This window comes from Labrus mixtus, chromosome 13 (genome assembly GCF_963584025.1).
Source record: "Labrus mixtus chromosome 13, fLabMix1.1, whole genome shotgun sequence".
Classification (NCBI taxonomy): domain Eukaryota; kingdom Metazoa; phylum Chordata; class Actinopteri; order Labriformes; family Labridae; genus Labrus; species Labrus mixtus.
The window spans coordinates 16,751,624-16,757,813 of NC_083624.1; positions in this window are offsets into that span (position 1 = coordinate 16,751,624).

Consider the following 6,190-nt stretch of genomic DNA (forward strand, 5'->3'; position numbering starts at 1 on the left):
CCCCCCCCCCCCCACACACACACACACAGAATCATCTAAGAGATAATAACATCTACTCCTTTTATCATTTTATGAGTGTGATTTATTGAAAGTTTTAAGAGATATGTGCAAACAAAATTAAAGATGCTTCCAAAACAAAACAAAGGTCAGGAAGTGACACAGGTTGTAAAGCTGGCTTCAATTTTAAACAACAGAACTCTTCTTTGACAAAATCAGAGTAATGAATAGTGTCTCTTGACTTAAGATTTGTCGTACTGCATGTTTATTTGAAGCTAGAAATTACTACACAATTCCTGCACTGCATCTATTTTATTTCATTTTTTATTTGAACTGTATTTTACACAGCTCATTGTTATCATTTTGTTTTTTAATGAAACTTGTTGTTTTTAAATGCCATTGTAAAGCTTGTTGTACTCAGGGCTGGCTCCAGCCATTTTGGTGCCCTAGGGGAGGTTTCGGCGCCTCTCCAGCATGCTGCACACTAGGCGATCGCCTATATGGCCTATGCAAAGAGCCGGCCCTGGTCGTACTGCTTCTGTGTTTGAAATGTGCATTAAATCCAGCTGTCTTGTGTGTTTATGCTATGCACTGATGATGCATCTATAAAGACAAACTCAATGACCTATAGGGCAACATTTCATTGAGAGCAACACAATGTGTATTTCAGAGTAAAAACAGAAGTGACAGTGGCAGTACCAGCAGGCCTGCTGGTCTACGCATCCTGTCATCTTAATTAACTGCTGAGTAATATGTCAACTGCACATGCAGCCAGGTCCCGTCCTATGGTCCCACCCCCTAATCCTTGGTGCCAATGGTTGTCTGGCCTACTGACACTAATGTCTAAACCCCTATAGGTCTGGAGCACTCATGTTGTGATGGCTGGATATGCAGTGTTTTTTTTTCACATATTTCATGGATTCATGTATTTGCAGCACATTTTCTGATAACACAGTTGATATGTATTTTTCAGCACATACTTGTTTTGGATTTTTGCATTTGCTTTTAAATTTGCGTCTATTTGTCATTTGCAGCCTGTTTGTCACGATGGAAATCGTTTGGGGCATTGCAGCTCGAGTGCCCTTGCTGGCCACTGTAGTCTTATGAGTGTTTGATATCCTTTCAAATAGATGTTCTGAGTTTTTTTGGAAAGGAGCCCTATACTCTACAAGACTGTCAGTAATTTAGAATCAGTCTATTGGTGTTATTATGCAGATGTTTTGGTTATGTTATTTATGTATGAATCTGCAAAATGCTCACATATTGCATCATGCATAATATATAATGTTTACTCTATGATCACACATAACTACACTAGACTATTTGCACATTGTGTCTGGCATTTTGCCTTTGTATGCTGCTGTTGGTATAACATCGCAGTTTCAGTGGTAAAAAAAATGCATACTTTAATCAGATTTAATTTAAATGATAACAGTGAATGTGTTAATTAATCATCATTCAGATGATCAAGTGGCCTCTTCTATTGACTGATAAATGTGCTAGTCAAACTTTTATTTCACCTTAAACCTTAATAAAACACTTTGTCTGTTTTCCAGTTAAAGGTCACATATTCTCCTCATTTTCAACCAGTTCATTAAATCTTAGAGCTCCACAAAACATGTGTGTGAAGTTTCTTGTTCTAAATCCACTCTGATCCTGTATTTGATCATGTCTATAAACCCCTCTATTTCAGCCCTGCTCAGAACAGGCTGTTTCTGTGTCTGTACCTTTAAATGTAAATGAGCTGTGTCTGACCACGCCCCTCTCTGGAAGGGCTTGGGTGGCTCTAGCTTTCTCGCTCCATGCCCTATTGTTTACGGTGAGAAGGCAGACTCAGAGGGCATATAGTGCCCTATGCGGGTTAAAACAAGAGTGTTGCGTGTTGCTATGTAATTGTATTGTATGGTATTGCGATATACCCAGTGTGCAGATATTGTAGATATAAGCTAAACTATATATTTTTTAGCAGAAATTCAAAGTAAGGATTTCCAACTAAAGGATTTTTTAAAGGTGGCAACCTCCACACCAGGCCACTGCATGTCTCTGTCTCTCGGTCCTGTAGGCTTTGCTTTTGTGTTGCAGGGTAGAGGTGACCTGGTTGGAGGTCCATTTGTGGCATCAGCTGCACTCTGACACGGTGGGCTCTGCTGCCTTCAATGACCTGACAGACTGAACACTCTCTCTCTGGCTCTTGTGGTGTCTCCATCTCCCACGGCAGGCACGATGACAGCTGGGTTCTGGCGTCGCTTTTGCATAAATATAAATACACATCCACACAGGATCTCAACAACCGATGACACCTTATGTCGAGTTCACTTCGTTTGCAGAGTGATTAAAAAATCATAGCTCAAGGGGAAAAGTAAGACACAGTTCTTTTCATGACATCTGAATTTCTTCATGCGATTTGACCTCTGATTGGACAAAAGTGAACTCTTTTAAACTGCTCTTTTTGTTAATATGTTATGGTGCCATGTGCTTAATGATCATGAAACCCCCCAAGGATTGTTTAACCAAAGTTTTATGTGGTACCTTTAATGGCTGCTTTTTATGAACCAGCCATAAACCTGAGATTTAAAAACAACATGTGCCTGAGGAGAATATAATAGGCAGTGAAATGCATCATAAGTTAGAGGTAAACACAAAGGCACATAGCTGTAAGGTTCAGCATGTGGCACAACGACATGAAAATGTGCAACAAAAGGCTCTGTGATAAAACTCTGTGAAGCGAGGAACATTTTCAAAGCTTCTCAAAAACTAATAACATCGTCTGAGACACTTGTTGAATAGAAAAAGGGGTTCAGGTAGTCTTTGAAAACAGAAACATATGGATTAGTTTCTACTGTGAGGTACAAGTTGTGCTAATATTTCATAAAGGGCTGCTCCAGTGTCCCCACTCCATGTCTATGAGGGCATTTTCCCATTTTTATTCAAGATGTTTCACTTTGAATGCCTGACTTATTGAGATACGTTCTTAAAGTGGATAAACAGTAAAAGACTGACTCCTCATATGAGACGCCTAATGAAGTAGACCTAAGTCACCAACAATGGGGCAGGTATAAGTTGACCCTATACAGTAGCTGGTTCTCTATTGGCTGGGGAATTTTCACATAGTTGGTGAGCCTCTGTACGCCTTCAAAAGTAAGAGGAGGTTTGAGTGAGGGGAGAAGGGTTAAAGGTTGGAGTCCAGGAAATCTGGACGCGCCACAACAAATACAGCTCCTGCAAGAATTGAGACCCCTGCAATAATGTGTTTTTCTCTGGTTCTTCCATTTAACAGTTTGAGATTTCTTCAATCAGCTTATCCACGTGCATGGACACCCTTCTATTCCAGTGTTGAATTTTATCACAGGTACACTTCATTCTACCCATTGAGGTACTGCTCAGGTGATCAATCAATCAATCAATCAATCAATCAATCAATCAATCAATTTTTATTTGTATTGCGTCAACTCATAACAAGAGACTTGTGTAAATCAGTGTAGTGATGAAAGATACAACAGAAAACTTAAAGTACTTGGTCTTTTTTTCGATTCTCTGATTTTTCTTGCATCAACCTGGCAAACCTTTAAAAAAAAGGCAAAAGGCTTGAATTTTAGTGCCAAGAGTGGAATAACCAAGCGGCAACTTCCTGTGCTGAAAAAAGAAGCCAATGAGGAAGTGCAAGAAACTGCAGTTCCTTGTGTGTCCACTTGAGGCAGGCTGCAAAAACCCAAAATAAAAGAAACATGCTTTATAAGAATGATAGGAAAATATCCCCCATACATAGTAATTGAGGATTTGGCTGAGCAGTAGAGTCGGGGTTCAGACCCCACCTCCTGCATCCACATGACGATGTGTCCTCGGGCAAGATACTTAACCCCCAGTTGCGCTGCTTCGGCGGCAGCGTGTGAATGTGTATGAATGGGATTAGGTAATGCTGCTGGACTCTTTACATCGCAGCCTCTGCGATCAAGGTGTGAATGTGTGACCTGCGGTGTAAAAGTGCTTCGTAATGAACTTCACCTACAGTACTAACACACTGAGGACTCAAAGCAGAACTTTCACGAGGACAAACTGCTGATCTGCTGCAAAGCAGGGTCACATTCTGCTTTGTCATTGGTCTCAAGAGGAGCAGATTTCAGTCCGCTTAAATCCTACGCTAAACGGAAAAGTCTCATTCAAAGTCTTCATAATCAGTGAGTGAAACACGGCGCTGCATCGAGAGGCTGCGGGGAAGTTGTTTGTGATTTACGGCTCTAATCAGCTTAATTGGAACTTGTATAATTACACATTAAGACACACTTAAATGTTATGATTCTACTTTGGAGGAACTTTAAATGAGCTAGCGGTCATTTACATTAAAGCAATGAGAAGATTTACAACATCGAGCGAGACGCTTTTACTTCGGAATGAGACGTTCAGGAGGATAATTAAAGGGAAACCTTGCTGGTGTGAAAGTAAAAGACATAACAGGCAGCCGTTGAAGCTGTCACAAGATTAAAAGATGGCTGAGGGTTTTAGGAGACAAATGTTCCAACTGAGTGGGTAAAAATTCTAATTTGAGGGTTTTACTTTAGTTTTCATTCATTAGAGTGAAATACAGTCGTAGTCAGGCATCAGCGCTAAAAGCAACGCAATTTAGCTGAATATGCAGCAGAGGAAGAGTGTCATAATGTGAGTGATGGCACACTGGGAGGCATTATGCATGAAGCTTTTTAAAACAGAAGCACTAATGAAGGATGACTGACCATCAGACCTACACTGCATACACAATGGGACCATCTTTAAAGTAAAGCTTTCTGAACACAATGTCCAGAATGAAGCCAATTTAAAAGTGAAATATGACATTTTTCTGTCTTTGGGGGACGCTCATAATGCATGTCCCATTATTAAATGAATGTCTATAAATCAAACAGGAGTCATTATGTCAAAGATGGTAAAACTCCAGGACTAAAAGAATTTACTCTGACAGCTCAAACTAGACAAGGTTAAAAGGACCTTGATACGTCCAGAGAGGCTGTTTGCTTTTAAACTTGCAGTTAAAGCTCCACTGAGAAGATTTTAGTTGGTTATGAAACAGGCTGAAATGATCATGCTGCCTCTTTACGAGCGCCAAAAGCTATCAATACCATCAGCATGAAGATTCAATATTTCTGTATAGTTATTTTTTAATAGCATACAACTGTTACTGGGGGTAGGTTCAACAAATTGCTTTATGGCACGCTGCCACAACTGTCTCTCTCTGATCCTATAAATGGACAAAATAGCAATGGTTTAATCATACTTGTAACTCTGTCATACATATACTGCTGTACATGGACAGCTGTTTTGTCTCATTCATGGGGATAGTTCAGGAGAAAATTGAGGCTGTGTGGACCAAACTGTGCGCTGGAAAAAGTACTTGATTGTGATTATTTTATTTTAGCAGAAAAAAGTTTATGTCTCAACTTACTGCTGACTTTTTATGTGTTTTACGTGTTTTATTTCCATTCCACTCTTTCCAAGAGTGAATTATTTTGTGGATTTACTTCTCATGGACATAATACGTATAATTGAAAACCAATTAAATATGTTGTAAGAGAACATTTTACTTCTAAGTTCATTATCGACTTAACTGCAGCTACTTTAAATTAAAAAAAAAAAAAAAAAACCTGTATGTTAGTGGGAAACGTAATTCAGTCTGTAATTTCTTTCTTGCTAAATGAGTTGTACGATATGGAATATTTGTAGGAGTGAGGGCTGGATAGAGAGAGCCATGCTAACATCTGTCTTAATTTTCATGCTTTTTGTTCAGCTTTAACTGACAGATGCAATGTTTTTTTTTTTTTTGTTGGTTTGTTTGTTTGTTTGTGTTACTTTTAATCTGACTGCACTGTTTGGCAGTCCTGCACGAGTTTGCTTCCAGTTTGAGAAACTCTGGTCCAGCGCCTGTCACATGTTGGTGCAGGCTAATCAGCAAATTGTGTACTTTGCATTTGTCGGGAAAAAAAACACACACCACATGTTCTCACAAATTGGTAAAAGTAAACAGGACTCACTGTTCTGTTGTGCATCCACCTTTTATACTGGCCAGCTCAGAGGATAGAGTGGAAACATGCAACTGTCGGGTCCGTTCTTTTTGCATGAAATCACTCCTGATTTGAAGTGTGGAGCTTTTTATGGCTACATTCATTCAGTCAAATACAAAAAAATAATACGTCACACAAAACAACAA